Here is a 14010-nt window from a genome sequence, read left to right as displayed (position 1 = left end):
CCTAAACAAGATGTGCATGATGGCAGCACCAGGCAGCATGCCAATGTGCATGGGGAATTTTCACAAAGCCCTAGATGAAGAACTAAAGGCAAAAATTGGCTGCTGAGAAAGGGAGAGTCAGTTGTCTCCCACTGATATGGGTGAGCTCAATCCCAAGCAGCCAGCCTTCTACATACGAGTGTATGAGCAACAGTAATAACATAAAAAGAAGAGGTTGTGAACTTGATGGGAACTGGGGAGGCACAGGAGGAATCGCAGGGGAAGAGAAGGATGGAATAAATCATGTAAATACAGTACTCATATAAAATTCTCAAAAACTGAAAATTTAAATTAAAAACAAAGTACACGGATTAATCTCCACAAGTTAGATCCTGTGTTTTAAAGTTTGTCAGACATATGATCTTGCATGCAAGTGTGGCTGTCAATTTTCTGCTCTAAGCATTTAGCTCAGGTGAGTGGATCTTATCTAACTTTGATTAAGGGAGGTAAGGGCTAGACTAGCAATAGTGATGGTGATCTTCTCCTTGTCAGTTTGACATGACCTATCACCAGGCCAATTAGGAAAGAAAGCTCAGATACAGTCTTCCTGGTCCCAAGCATGGAGGAGTAATTAAAAATTCCTAGACATTATAATCATGGTATATTTTGTTGGTTTGTGACAGAAAAGTTTAATATGTACAGGGGAGTGAGGTTGTCATAGCTTCTAATTCATAGGAACTATATCATTGTTTCTTATTTTGTAGAGTTGAACATGTGTGAGAGAGTATGTATTACTATGTGTCTGTGTTAGTGCAGTTTCATCCATTCTTCCTTGCTTTAGGGTAAGAATATTGCTTTAATATTTTTTATTTTAGAAGCGATTTAATGATTACTGTATGTTATTGTGCAGGAGGAAACAGAGGGAGAAATATGAGCTGAAGTTCATCACACACACTTAATGATATTAGATTTACCTAAAGAATCCTTACATTGCAATTAGCTCACTAATCATTAGGTCCAAATCACTGCACAGCCAACAACAGCTTTTATAAATTCTACTGAATGAGAAAAATGCGTTTGTTGAACAAGGAAAATGGAAACGCAGCAGAGAATGCACACTCCATTAAATGATTACAAGTTTATTAGAATTTAAGTGGAGGGATTTTATCAGGTCACTGAGGCAACAAAACTATCTGAAGTAGCAGCTTTAGAAGCAAATGCTACAAAATCCCAAAACTGATATGTGTATTCTTTCAGAATCAAGTATTAACATTTGGTTACTTCTAAGAGGGAGTAATATTTAAAATGCACATGAACCTCCTCTCTCCACTCCTCTGCTAAAGCTACTGTTATCGGGGCTTTAGACTTCTACTCTAATTTGCCTAGTATGTTTTTAATAAAAATGTCTGGTTTTTAAAGGGAATACCAAGAAATATAGCTAGTGTTATGTCCCAAGATCAGCATCTTTTGAAGTAGGAAAAAAGACAGAAATATATTTGGCTTTAAATTGTGATTTTATTTCTATTTCACCAATGAAATACCAGGCACACGGCTGCAAGTATCTGAGAAGGACCTTGTCAGTAGATATTAGCTTCAAACAACTACCATACTCCATACAAGATGGCAGGTAACGTGTACACTTAGAGAGTGATAACATTAAACAGACTTTATAACTAAATTAAATATAGTTCTACCACTTAAGATGAACAGTCAATTACTAAGGATTAAATACACATACGATCCATGCTGATGTCACCCTTTGCTCATATCAGAGGAGTAGCAGGATATAATTCAAAGTCCCAGTTGCCTTAGTTTGTGGAATTGGGAGATACACCCCTGGAGAGAGCTTTGCCTCTTAGAAATAAGAGCAGCTGATCACATATGAATGGAGAGGGTGATGAGGCAGAAACATGTTTTTAAAGCTGTTACTACTTGAAACACAAGTCTATAAAAAACAATGGAAAGCATACAAAGATGCAGAGATGAAGGAGAACTAAATGACCTTATGCCTTCATTTAGGATAAATGCATATTTGCTGATGGGTGAGTGGGAAAATATCACCTAGAATTAAAGGATGTCATTAAGGACATCTAGAAATAAAGTCTTAAAGATAATTAGAAAAGTAAAAGAGAACACTTGGCTAGACAACCCCAATCTGTGCAGCTAACAGCCTAGAACTCCCCAGGGTTGCCTTCAACAACCAAAAACAGCCCAGCATGTCGTAGAAGGGTTCCGAACAACACAGCTTACTCATGGATGATGTCTGTGCCTTCCAAACACCTCCCACTTTGAAGTTTTGCCATGCTACCTTATAGGCTGATTAATTCAGACTTCTGCCATCCTCTCCCTTTGACTCTACATTCACACCCTAAACTTGGCATGCTACCCAGCACAGTGCCTTTGAAGAGTTTAGCATCTATGAAGTACTTACTAGAAGCTGGCAGAGAGAGAGAGAGAGAGAGAGAGAGAGAGAGAGAGAGAGAGAGAGAGAGACAAAAACAGAGACAGACAGAGAGAGATCTGATTTTAGATTATTTTTAAATTCTCTTACTAAAGCAATAGTATGAACTAATGTCACCCCTACTCTTCACTGCAATGGCATAAAGTTCTTTCACGGCAACTACACAGTTACAGGACAGGTCAAACTTATATGCAGGCAGTGCCCATCTATTTGCTTACCCTCCATTTTTGAAAGTATAAAAGTTCAAATTTATGCACATTGTTACCAAAGGTAGCAGTGACGCGAACATGGACCTGGAAGCCATGGAAATACCACTTCATAATGCATTAACTGACAATCACCATCAGGAGGCGCTGGGGAGATGGCTCAGCAATTAAGAGCACTTGTTGAAAGAAGGAGCCATTATGGGGTTAGGGAGAAACCAGGCAGTAGGGAAACTCTCAGGATTCCACAAGAACGAACAGCTAAGAATCAAAGCAATTGTGGAGAGGGTGCCTAAAATGTCCTTCCTCTGTAATTAGATTGATGACTACCTTAATTGTCATCATAGAACCTTCATTCAGTAACTGATGGAAGTAGATGCAGAGATCCATAGCTAAGTACTGGGCAGAACCTCTGGAGTCCAGTTATGGAGAGGGAGGAGTGATATTATGAGCAAAGGGACCAAGACCATGATGAGGAAACCTACAGTAACAGCTGACCTGAGCTAATGGGAGCTCACTGACTCCGGATTTATAGCTTGGGAACCTGCATAAAAGGAAACTAGGCCCTCTGAATGTGAATAACAGTTGGGTGGCTTGGGCAGTTTGTATGGCTACTAACAGTGGTACCAGTATTTATCCCTAGTTCATGAACTGACTCTTTGGAACCCATTCCCTGTGGAGGGATACTTTGTTCAGCCTAGATTACAGGGGTGGGAGAGGGGAGTGGGTGTTGATTCTCCATGGAAGGCAGTGTTGCAAGCAACAAAGGAAGGTTTCTAACTCAGCACACCTACAGTAGAACAATGGGCCCAGTGGGCAGCAACTGCTCTTACAGCATCATATGAAGTGAAGAATGATTTTCACTCTGCAGTTAACATTTCCTTCTGAGACAGTCTAAGTTCTCACAATCAACTCACCAGCTGAAGCTGGAGCAACCCATTCTCCACTCCAGACTACTCTGTCTCTTCCAGGTTTTCCCATTTGTCCTCTAGGGAGCATAACTTGAAAACTTGCTCTTAATGGTTGGCACTGCTCATCTCTTGATCTCATGTCCCCTCCTCTCAACTTCCTACAGTATTGGCACAGTTATGAGAAATGAGATCATTGTGGGTTTCTATGATTCTGCTTCTTTCCATTTCTAGACTGTTCCCATTAACTCCTGATAGCATGTTTATTAGCATTTCTCCTAGACTTGTGGTGATAATCATCGTCCAGAACAGTTACGCAAATTTGTATTATCATGAACTCTTCTGATTCTTTCAGGCTAGTCACAGGATGCACTGGAAAAGTAACATCCTGTTCTTAAGAAGCCCAAATTTGTAGTCACACTTGAAATATCAAAGGTTTTAGGGGCTAACTCAGATCCACTAATTATTTTTAAGAACATCCCCTCTGGCTCACCCAGAGGAGATTCATCAGGGTAGGGGACTGCCTTTTGTAATAGCTATTTTATGCGTAACTCTGAGAAAGTGAAAATAGAGGCAGCCAGCTATATGACTAGCATTAGGAAAGCAAGGAGGGCAAGTAGCACATATGCTCCCAGGGTCTTGCCCAGAACTATGCAGGAACTGTCCAAAGGTTTTGCAATATGGGTCAGGGTCTCCAGGGCCTTGCTACAAGGAGAGCTATTCTCAGGACTTGTCCCCTAAAGAAGTCACATGACTTCCACCAAAATAGGTTGACAGAATTTGCAATGGCATACAGGTAATGAATATTTTGTATCAGATCCTGGATATTCTAGGTCCATATCTCTTCATGTCATGTCTATAAAAAATTGTATGTCATATCAGAAAAAGAATATAATCTGCCCATCCACTAGGTTCATTTTGGGCATTTCTTGTTTGTTTTTTTTTTCCAGACAGGGGTTGATATATCAATCAACTCTTATTGCCAATATATTTTCCCAAGATTTTTAGGTAATTCATTAAAGCGTCAAAAGCAGAATAATCAATAGAACATTCAACTGAAAAGGCTGACAAGAACATGGGTCAGATAATATGAGTGTATCAGTCTAAATCATCCATCCTGCGTAAGGGGAAAAATTTATTGGACAAACCATTAATCAGTTTGCTGAATGAAATGATTTTCATCACAAGTGTGGCCTTGGCAAGTAGCTTAAGAGAGAAGTGGCTCATTCACACGAACGAGGTGAAGGAAGGGGGTAGAAAACAATGACAAACTGGAGAAGGCAGGCGTGGGACAAAGCAGGCAGCCACCCTCCTAGGTGATCCATGAAAGTTGAAAAGTATCTTGGCCAAACATTTAGCTCTATCAACAGCCAGAAATATGATGTTTAATCAAAACATTTCAAATTTTGAAGTAGTTAATAAATTTATATTTTCTAAAGCTCTGGGACTATTCAACAAATAAATGGCTTATAGGTCACTCTTGCCTGTTGGGACATTAGTTTCTGATGAGGGAACAGCCACAGTGTTTTTGCCAATGAGCAGTGTGAGCATGTGTGATTTCAGTAATATCATCTGTACCACATTCTAGGAGACAATGAGGTGACTCAAGGGGGAAAGGACCTGCCATCAAGCCTGACAACATAAGTTAATTCCTTGGGACCCATATAGTAGATAGAGAAAACTAGCTTCAACATTGTCATATGATATTATGACTTCTATTCACATGCTGTGGCATGTGCCCCACGGGGGGGGGGGGAACAAAAATGTAAATGTCATTTCAAAGAACTTTAGCATGAAGGAGGAGATTTACATACATGTATATATATATACATGAAATGTATAAATTTGACATAGTTAGAAAGGGAGTGAATACAAAGGAGGAATGAGAAAACGGAACCAAATTTATTTATTAAGAACAGAATAGGAAAGCTTAAGGATATTTAAGCAAAAGGTTACTGAAGAAATTGCTTCAAGGAAACTTGTAGATGTTTATTATGAACAAAGAATGAGGTAGTTTTTATTGAGAGGTTAGATTTCTGGGCATATGGTGGATTAAGCCAATGATGGGCCCACACAAGTCCTTCTTGTCTAACTAAGGAGGTAATCTTATACTTCCCTAATTAGGCTGTTGATCTCATATTGAATCCCTTCTCTATCAATATCTGATTTTTTTCTGATCTTTGCTCATCTGCCGGCTGCGAACCAGGACTGGTATTTTTTAGATATCTATGTATATAGCTGTTGCTGTTAAAAAAAAATCCTCACTATTTTTATGTGACAGGTATATTTTCTATGAGTCCTTTACCTTATTGCCTATAAGGAGCTGACAGCTGTTTCAAGATAACAGGTGAAGTGGTGAAGAAAATAGAATAGTGAGGGTAAGGGAGAAATGGCAATAAGGGGAAGGTTTGAGCTGGTCACAGGAGTCTCTGTAGTAAGGAATCATCAAAAACATTTGAACTATAAGGAGGAAAGGCATGGTGCTTTCCAGAAACAGCAATTATGCAAGGTCCGGGGAAGGACCAGTAATTCTCTGAGGAACAGCAAAGAAGTGTGTAGGACTAAGTCATTCACAACAGTGTCTGTCATCTGACTTTGGATTCTGCCCTGGGCAGATGAGAACTCCTTGTTTCAGTCAGTGAATACCATCATGAACACGATCATCCTGGTCAAAAAGTAGAATGTTGACTAAATGTGACTAAAGATAGAAGCAGAGAGCAGCTAGGAAGCTGCGCAGGTGAGGACAATGGGTGGACCCAGCCACGGAAGAAGCAAGATGTGACTGCCTCGCTGAATAAGGTACCAAGCCACATGGCTAACATCGACAAGAATAATGGGCTAATGTAAGTCGTAAGGGTTAATAAGAAATCTAAGCTACTAGGCCAATCAGTTTATAACTAATGTAGTCCTCTGTGTCATTTTTTAGGAGTTAATGACTGCAGGAACCAGGTAGGACAAAAACCTCAGACAACAAGGTAATCCAGCATTAGGAACATGAGGACACGGAGGAAGGTACGAAAGAGACCCTGCAAGAGAGAGAATGAATGGAAAATACGGAAAAGTTGGTAGCCACAAGACTCAGACACCCCACAGACAGCATATTTCAAGGAAGTTGTCAATCAAATTGACTATAAGAATCAAGAACTTAGTCCTGCCCTTCTGAGTATGTCAGACTTTGGGAATTTGCAGGGAAACTCCTGCAGAAAAGGGATGAGACTAAAACCTGTTTGGCTTCGGTTCAAAGAGAACAGGGACCTCAGACAACATGCGAAGGCCCCGTTACAGCTTTCTGTAATTATCACTTCATTACTTTGAAGTTTCCTGCATCCATGGCATCCCAAGGCTCTGTCGAGAAAAGGTGTCACTCATATGGAGTCATAAATGGAAGAATATGCTTTTACAGTACTTAACACAGGCAAAACTCATAGCTGAGGAGCAACCACAGCCATTAGTGATGTGGGTACCATGCGCCCTTTGGGGACTTGAATTAAATTTAGAGCCTCGTGGTACTGCATTAGCTGTAAAGAGAGAGGATTGTCCGCAACTACCACTTACTTTAATGAAATTAGCTATAATCTGATTTTTTTTGCTAAAAGTAGAAACCAATTATTTCATAATCCAAATGTATCTTAGGTAACAGTAGGAGAAAATTACTACATGATGTTCTCTTTGGCAACATGAAGTCAATGAAAGCTCATTATCCTCCCAAAGGCTCTGAAATGATGGAGCCTGCGAAGCCATGGTGCACTGACCTACAGCTGTTTCTCCCTTTCAGAGTCTCCAAATGTCAAATATCAACTCCCACCCCTCAAAGTGCCATGGAGAGAAAATGAGAATACTTACATCTCAAAAAAAAAAAGTGTCCTTTCATTAAGACCACAAAAAGAAGCCATTACTGCTTCCTATTAAATAAGTACATTCTTTGCGGCTTGTAGCATGGGACAGACAGTAAGCACTTTGGCTGGAACGGGCATGGTGGAGAACAGCACCCATAAAAGCCCTCAGAGGAGAGAGAAGTGTGCTTAACACACAGGTCTGCACTGGGAGCAGTTTCTCTCATTTCTCCGATGACTCCTCAACAACAAATTTTAGGGTAAACTACTTATTTGCACAGGATATTTCAACTCTATCCCTACTGCTGGTCCCTAAAACAGGGAATAAGAGAACTTCAGATGCTGTGGACAACTAACCAAACCTGCTAAGGATGGGAGAGTTTCACCTCCATGCCAACTCCTGGCTGATTACTTCCTGTTTGTGATTACATTCAATTCCTCCTACACATTTCGTCAGTCCAGTGTGACTGACCCTGTTCTAAGCTGTACTTAAGGGAACAGAGGTATGGAAAGATGACATCATCTTCTAACACTCAGCAACTCAGATAGAAGGGCAGTGCTTTTAACACATATGTAAGAAAACTTGGTGCTGGTCTTGGGAAGGAATTTGAAATTTAAGCTAGGCGAAGCACCACGAAAGTTTTATGTCATACATCCTAGGAAATATACCTAGTTTTATTCAAGAGGTACCATTTGATTTGAGTAAAAGAATATTATCAAAATACAAACTCATTTCTTCTGGTGGTCTTGTTTTGTTTTGCTTGATTTGGTTTTTAAAACCTCAGAACTAGGAACTCAGGAAACCATAACCAGAATGTCTCTAAAATTTATACGGGCAGCTTTCCTGTAGTTGGACTCTAAGATGAAAGTCACAGTGCTTCTTTGACCTGGGAGTCTTTTCTCCAGCACACTACCTATGACTGAGGAATAAGAACCAGCTTCTTGCCACCTTTGAGATTTCTTGTCTCCCTTCTGAATGCCAGCATGTGTGTCAGCACCTTTCCTGATCTTCCACCCTTTTCTTGTCACCTGACTTCTTCCGTGACTCATAAACACAATGTGTTTACTCTGTCCACTGCGTGGGCTTCAGGGCTGAGGGCGAGGATAGCTAACATCCCTCCCAGTGTCTCCAGTAACTCTTGTGAAAAATGCTAACACTAAGCTTCAATCACCTTTGCACAAATGCATTCATTCACTCTTATCGACCAATGCATATATACATTCATTCATTAGTGTCTTAACACCTTTATATTTGTAAAGCTTCTGCTCCATGCCAACGTATCGCTAAGGCCCATGGGACAAGAAGGGTACAATGTGATTCTGTCAGATCGCTGCTTTCCCAGAGGCTCACAGTCAGTGCAAACTTCCCACTCACAGCATCTGGCTCAGAGAAGGTCTTTCTGTCTCTGTGTTCAAACAAGTCTAATCCTCTTTCCTCCCAAGGAGGGGGAAAGGGTACGTGAGCTGCTCTAAATTGCCGCTGACTGCACTTCTGGAGAAACTGACTAAAACTGTTTCCTAATGGTCTTTATGAGAACAGCCTTAGCAGGAGACCACTATCAGAAAAGACTAAGAGTAAAGAATTCTTAAATCTACACACCTGTAGAAAATGGCTGCCCTGGCATACCAGGTAGCTTGTGTAGCCATCACCATACTCACAATTTTCAGCAGTGCCATTCTCTGCTGTGTGAGGTGATTATTTCCTCCATTTAGAGGCCTTATCTACAACTGTGAACTGGAGAGCACGTGGCCAGTGAAGAAAGAAAGAAGCAGTCCCCCGACCAGAATGAAGTCTGGTCCGTGAGAGTCTGATTTGACAGTTTAGTCCTGGTTTTAGTTTGGTCTTCAACCTATATCATTCCACATACCCCCCCCCCAAATTCCACACTAAATTTAGCTTAGTTGTTACCATCTTAGTGCCAAATCCAGTGAACATTTGTGGCCAACTTTCATGATCCATGACCTACCAGCGCTGTTCAACACTAATAGCCAAGGCCTTCTCTCTGAAACTCAACTCCCTTTGCCTATCTGCTGCTCGTGAAATGTCCAGTGGATTTTCTCCAATATCTACTCAGTTCTGCACTGAAACCTTGACCATAGCTCCAACCTGGAGGCTATGTTCCTCATACTCCTAGACTCTGAGTTAGAAATAACAGCGCACCACTACCAAGGTAAGCAGTTTATTCTCTCATAAGGTCAAAGCCAAGGTGATGGAAGATCAGTTTCTCAGTAGTATTCTTAGGTGTTGGGGGTCAGAGTTTCAACCCAGGAATTTAGAGGACATAATTCCATCCAAAATGGACTATTACACAACATTGTGTTATGCCAGACCCCAACATATTCTTCCATCCTCTGGCCACCTCTTTTCTGAATTATCTTCCATTTCCTCTACTTACCAAATAAGATAATAAATCTCAATAATCAACCCTAGGTGCTATTTCACCCTAGTTTTACCACTAACACCCTTTCACCAGCATGACTTGTCAGAATCCAGAGGCACTTTTGGTAATCACAACTGAGAAGGATTTTCCTAACACCTAGGAATGGCTACATGTCCTACAAGGGATGTGACAGCCCCAAGAGTCTCTATCCAAACTGACAGTAGAGAGACCATGTCCGAGGCAATAACCAGAAAGTTACCAGCTCTCTGGCACTGACAACACAGCCCCATAGCTACCCTGAACAGCAATTCTAACAGGTGAGTCAGATTTTATCACTCTTGTGTAAATTCTTCAAAGTATCTCAAGCATAGATTAGCTCATCAAACATGAGTTCCATGCAAATGGTCTATTTTTGCTCAGAGTTTTGTCCCAGGAAAAGCTACAGATTCAGCAACTCGGGAGCAGTCTCTAACACCTGCTTCTCCTCCAGCCTCGGCTGCCCATCGCCGTGAGCTAATACACTGCCTTTCTGAACAAACCTTTGGTTCAGCCATTCTCCTCATTTTCACTAATGGTCTTTCCTCCTCCAACCTGTCATCTGCATCTCCCTGAGAGTGATATCCTCGACTGTGCCAATTGGCAATCAATTACTTTCTGTCTGAATTATTGAGCATCCCCATTATGAAATACAGATGTAAATGTGACACTCTGCTGATTCAGAACAAACAACCAAAAGTATCTATTGTTCTCAGAAACTAAAACTCCTGACAATGGTCTTATAATTAAATGTCCCTGAAATGTATTGCCAAGCCCAAGACACATTTAACATTTATCTGTCACTGTCATCTCTCTCCTTACCTCTTTGTTTCTCTTTCTTTCTATCTCTTTGTTTCCCCCCGTGTGTGTGCATGAAGGTGTGTATGTATGTGTGTGTGTGTCTGTGTGCATTCATGTGTATGCATATGTGTGTAATGGTAATGGTGATGGGGAATATTAAAAATTATTTCAGGGCAATACAAAGAGGGTCAAAATCAGGCCAACAACACTGTCAATAGGCTCTGGTCCCCGTCTCTTTTTCAAAAGTTGCCACATGTTATTTCCCCCTTTTCCACGCCACACAAGTTAAAGTGTGCATGATGTCTTTTGAAAGCCATGTATGTGCTATGCTGCCTTTCACTGATGGCTTTGCATATGTTTTTCATTATATATATATCTTTCTACCCCATATTCCCAAATTAATAAATCCCTGTCATCATTCAAATATTTTTGAGAACAGTTAGCTCCAACTCTTTAAAATACCTACATTTCCCTCTCGCATACATCTTAAATCACCCTATATGCTCCACTCAGTGCACCTAAAATACAAACACCATAGTTTCACAGTTGTTTTGATTGTTTGTTTTTGTTATTTGGATTGTTTGCACTTGTGTACTTTTGGCTTTGTTTGGCAGGTGATACTTGGACTGGAAGGCTGATGTGTTTTGCCATATTGTGTCTCAGTGACACAATAAAAGTAATAAAACTCGAATTTGTTGAGTACTTTAGCCAAGTGCTAGCTTTTGAATGTGATCTACTTTGTGTTTCAGAATTGTGGTTTTAGGGTACTCTGTAAGTGGAGGAGGTCATCTTTCCCTCTTTGTTTATTTTCTCTCCCTCCTGTATTTTGATATGACTCTCCCTCATGCCCTGATCCCACCACGATGCCCTCCACAGTGGTACCATTCACCCTGAATTCCCCATAACTGTGCTGTCATCTTCATGTCATCCACCGTGAGGTCACCCACCATGACATCATCCGCTGTGTTGCCTTTATGATGATGTAATCCACCAAGATGATTTTACCCCACAATGTCACCACAGTGCCTCTATCACGATGCCTTCACTGTGATGTTATCCACCAGTGATGCCATTTACCATAATGTCATTCACTATCATGGTTATGCAATCCACCAAAATGCCATTGCCCTGATGACTTTACCAGGGTGTAATCTGTCATGATACCTTCACCATATCATATATTATGCTACCATGACACCTTCATCATGATATAACCCATCAGGATATATTCAGTATTATGCTGTCCACTCTGATAACTTCCCCTGATGTCACATACCATGATGCCTTCACCAAGATCGCTGCACTAAGAAGGTGCATTTACTGTGATGCCATCCATCATGACACTGTTCAGCATGAGGCCAACCATCATATTTCCATCATCATTTTGGCTTCCTCATGATGACATCTACCTTGAAGACACTTATCATGATGTCATCCACCGTGATGCCCCCATGCAGCCTTTACTAGAGCAGAACAGATAACAGCACTATGCCCTTGAACCTTTAGAACTGTGAACTCAACCAACATTTTTGCTTTAAAACTTACTGCTAGTATCATGCCATCACAAACAGAAAAACTGGCTAATAACATGCCTTACATAAATAGTAAATGGAAGCCTACATCCTATATTACAGTGGACACATGCAACATATTGTTGCATCTTTCTGGGACTCTTCAACAAAATACACAATATCTTGCATGCAAATGCATCAGGAAAGTGGCATTCTAGCAATACTTTGTAAATTTTTCAAAAATAATAATGAAAAAGGCAGGTATTTTTTTTAAAATAAAACAGAAATGTTCAATATGTGGACTATAATAATCGGTTCCTAAAGAATTCTCTTAAGCCAAACCAGAATATGGGAGAGTTTCTTGGTTTTTGAAAAGCTACTCAAGGGGCTGGAGAGATGGCTCAGCAGTTAAGAACACTGACTACTGTTTTAGAAGTAACGAGTTTGATTCCCAGCACCCACAGGGTAGCTTACCAGCATCTATAACTCTGATTCCAGAGGATCAGATGCCCTCTTCTGGCTTCCATGGGCACTGCATGCATGTGGTGCACAGACACACATGCAGGCAAAACACCCAAACATAAAACTTAATAGGATCAAATTTTAAAAATAAGATCTGCTCTGTTGTATCTTCATTAAGCAAATTCATCTAAACTATAAAGCATATTAGTTTATAGTTTTGTCTCGGTAGTTGTGTTCTGATCACTGAACACCAATAAGTGACCTGCTTGCTATCAGCAGTGTGTTCTGTAGCTCGAGATGCCAAGAAAATAGCAGCGGAAACAGGGAGTGAGGGCAGAGAGCTCTCTTTCTTCAGACCATGTATGTGGCAAGCATTTATTTCTTACAAGAGTTTGTTCATTGTGTAAAATGTAGAAAGGATGCCTTTAAATTTAGAGTAATTTAATTTTTATTTCCAACATTTTAACACAAATGGCTTAAATAAAAAAGAACAAAGTGATTACATTTAATTTTATGGTTTCAGAATCCCCCAAAACCATTATATTCTCTTTTACAGTTGAAGACTGCCGTTAAGTGGGTGTGGGGAGGAAAAAAAAAAAAAAAAAACCTCTGAAACTTTTACCCACCCTTTAGACAAAAAATAGGAAAAATTATGCTGCCGTTTCATTGGAAATTTTCACAAATAAAAGGTCTGCAGCAACCCAATCCTGCTTTAGAAATGTAAAAACCATTCACAGAATATGCTCCTAGACTTGTAGGCGGAGGCCTCATACATTGTTCCTTATTATCAGTTCACGTTAGAAAAAAAATATCAAAAATAACATAGTCTATTGCCATTTGTTTCTGTACTTCACAAAATGCAGCAGTGGATTATGAATTCATAACGATACACCAGAGGTGAAGTGGTAGTTGGCTAGAGAGAGGGAGAGGTCTTGGGAGGTCTCCTGCGGCTTTTCTATTCCCAGAGGAAAACCCAGGCCATGGTGGGTCCACACAGTTCTCAGAAGTCACCAGCCAGGGCGCTCTCCTCAGCAAGAAAAATGCTTTCTTCTGAACACTCAATGTTCCTATTTATGGAAATCCTTCTAGTCATCTGTTCAGGCTCAACTGAAATTCACAGGTCTTAGAAAGACTGATTGGGAATCAATCACTGCTGTACATGTTTCCGTAGTAATTTATACCTAATAGTGAATGTTAGGTATATGCTGTTTATCTGTATATTTCTTGATAAAAGGTAAATCAAATGTCTTTTCCTATCCTGTGGGTGTGGTCATACACACAGCAATAAAATTAATACAGTACTTTTTAATTTGTTGAGTTAAGCAGTGAATCTACCCAGGCCCAGTAGTTTCTTTGGGAAAGCGATAATTATGACTCCAACATCATTGCTTGTTATAGATTTATTTAAGTGGTTTAGATATCCATGTTCTAATTC

The sequence above is a fragment of the Alexandromys fortis genome, unplaced genomic scaffold, assembly GCF_014885135.2.
Source record: "Alexandromys fortis isolate MF-2015 unplaced genomic scaffold, M_Fortis_MF-2015_v1.1 scaffold_46, whole genome shotgun sequence".
NCBI lineage: Eukaryota > Metazoa > Chordata > Mammalia > Rodentia > Cricetidae > Alexandromys > Alexandromys fortis.
Note: the sequence above shows the minus strand (reverse complement) of the source record.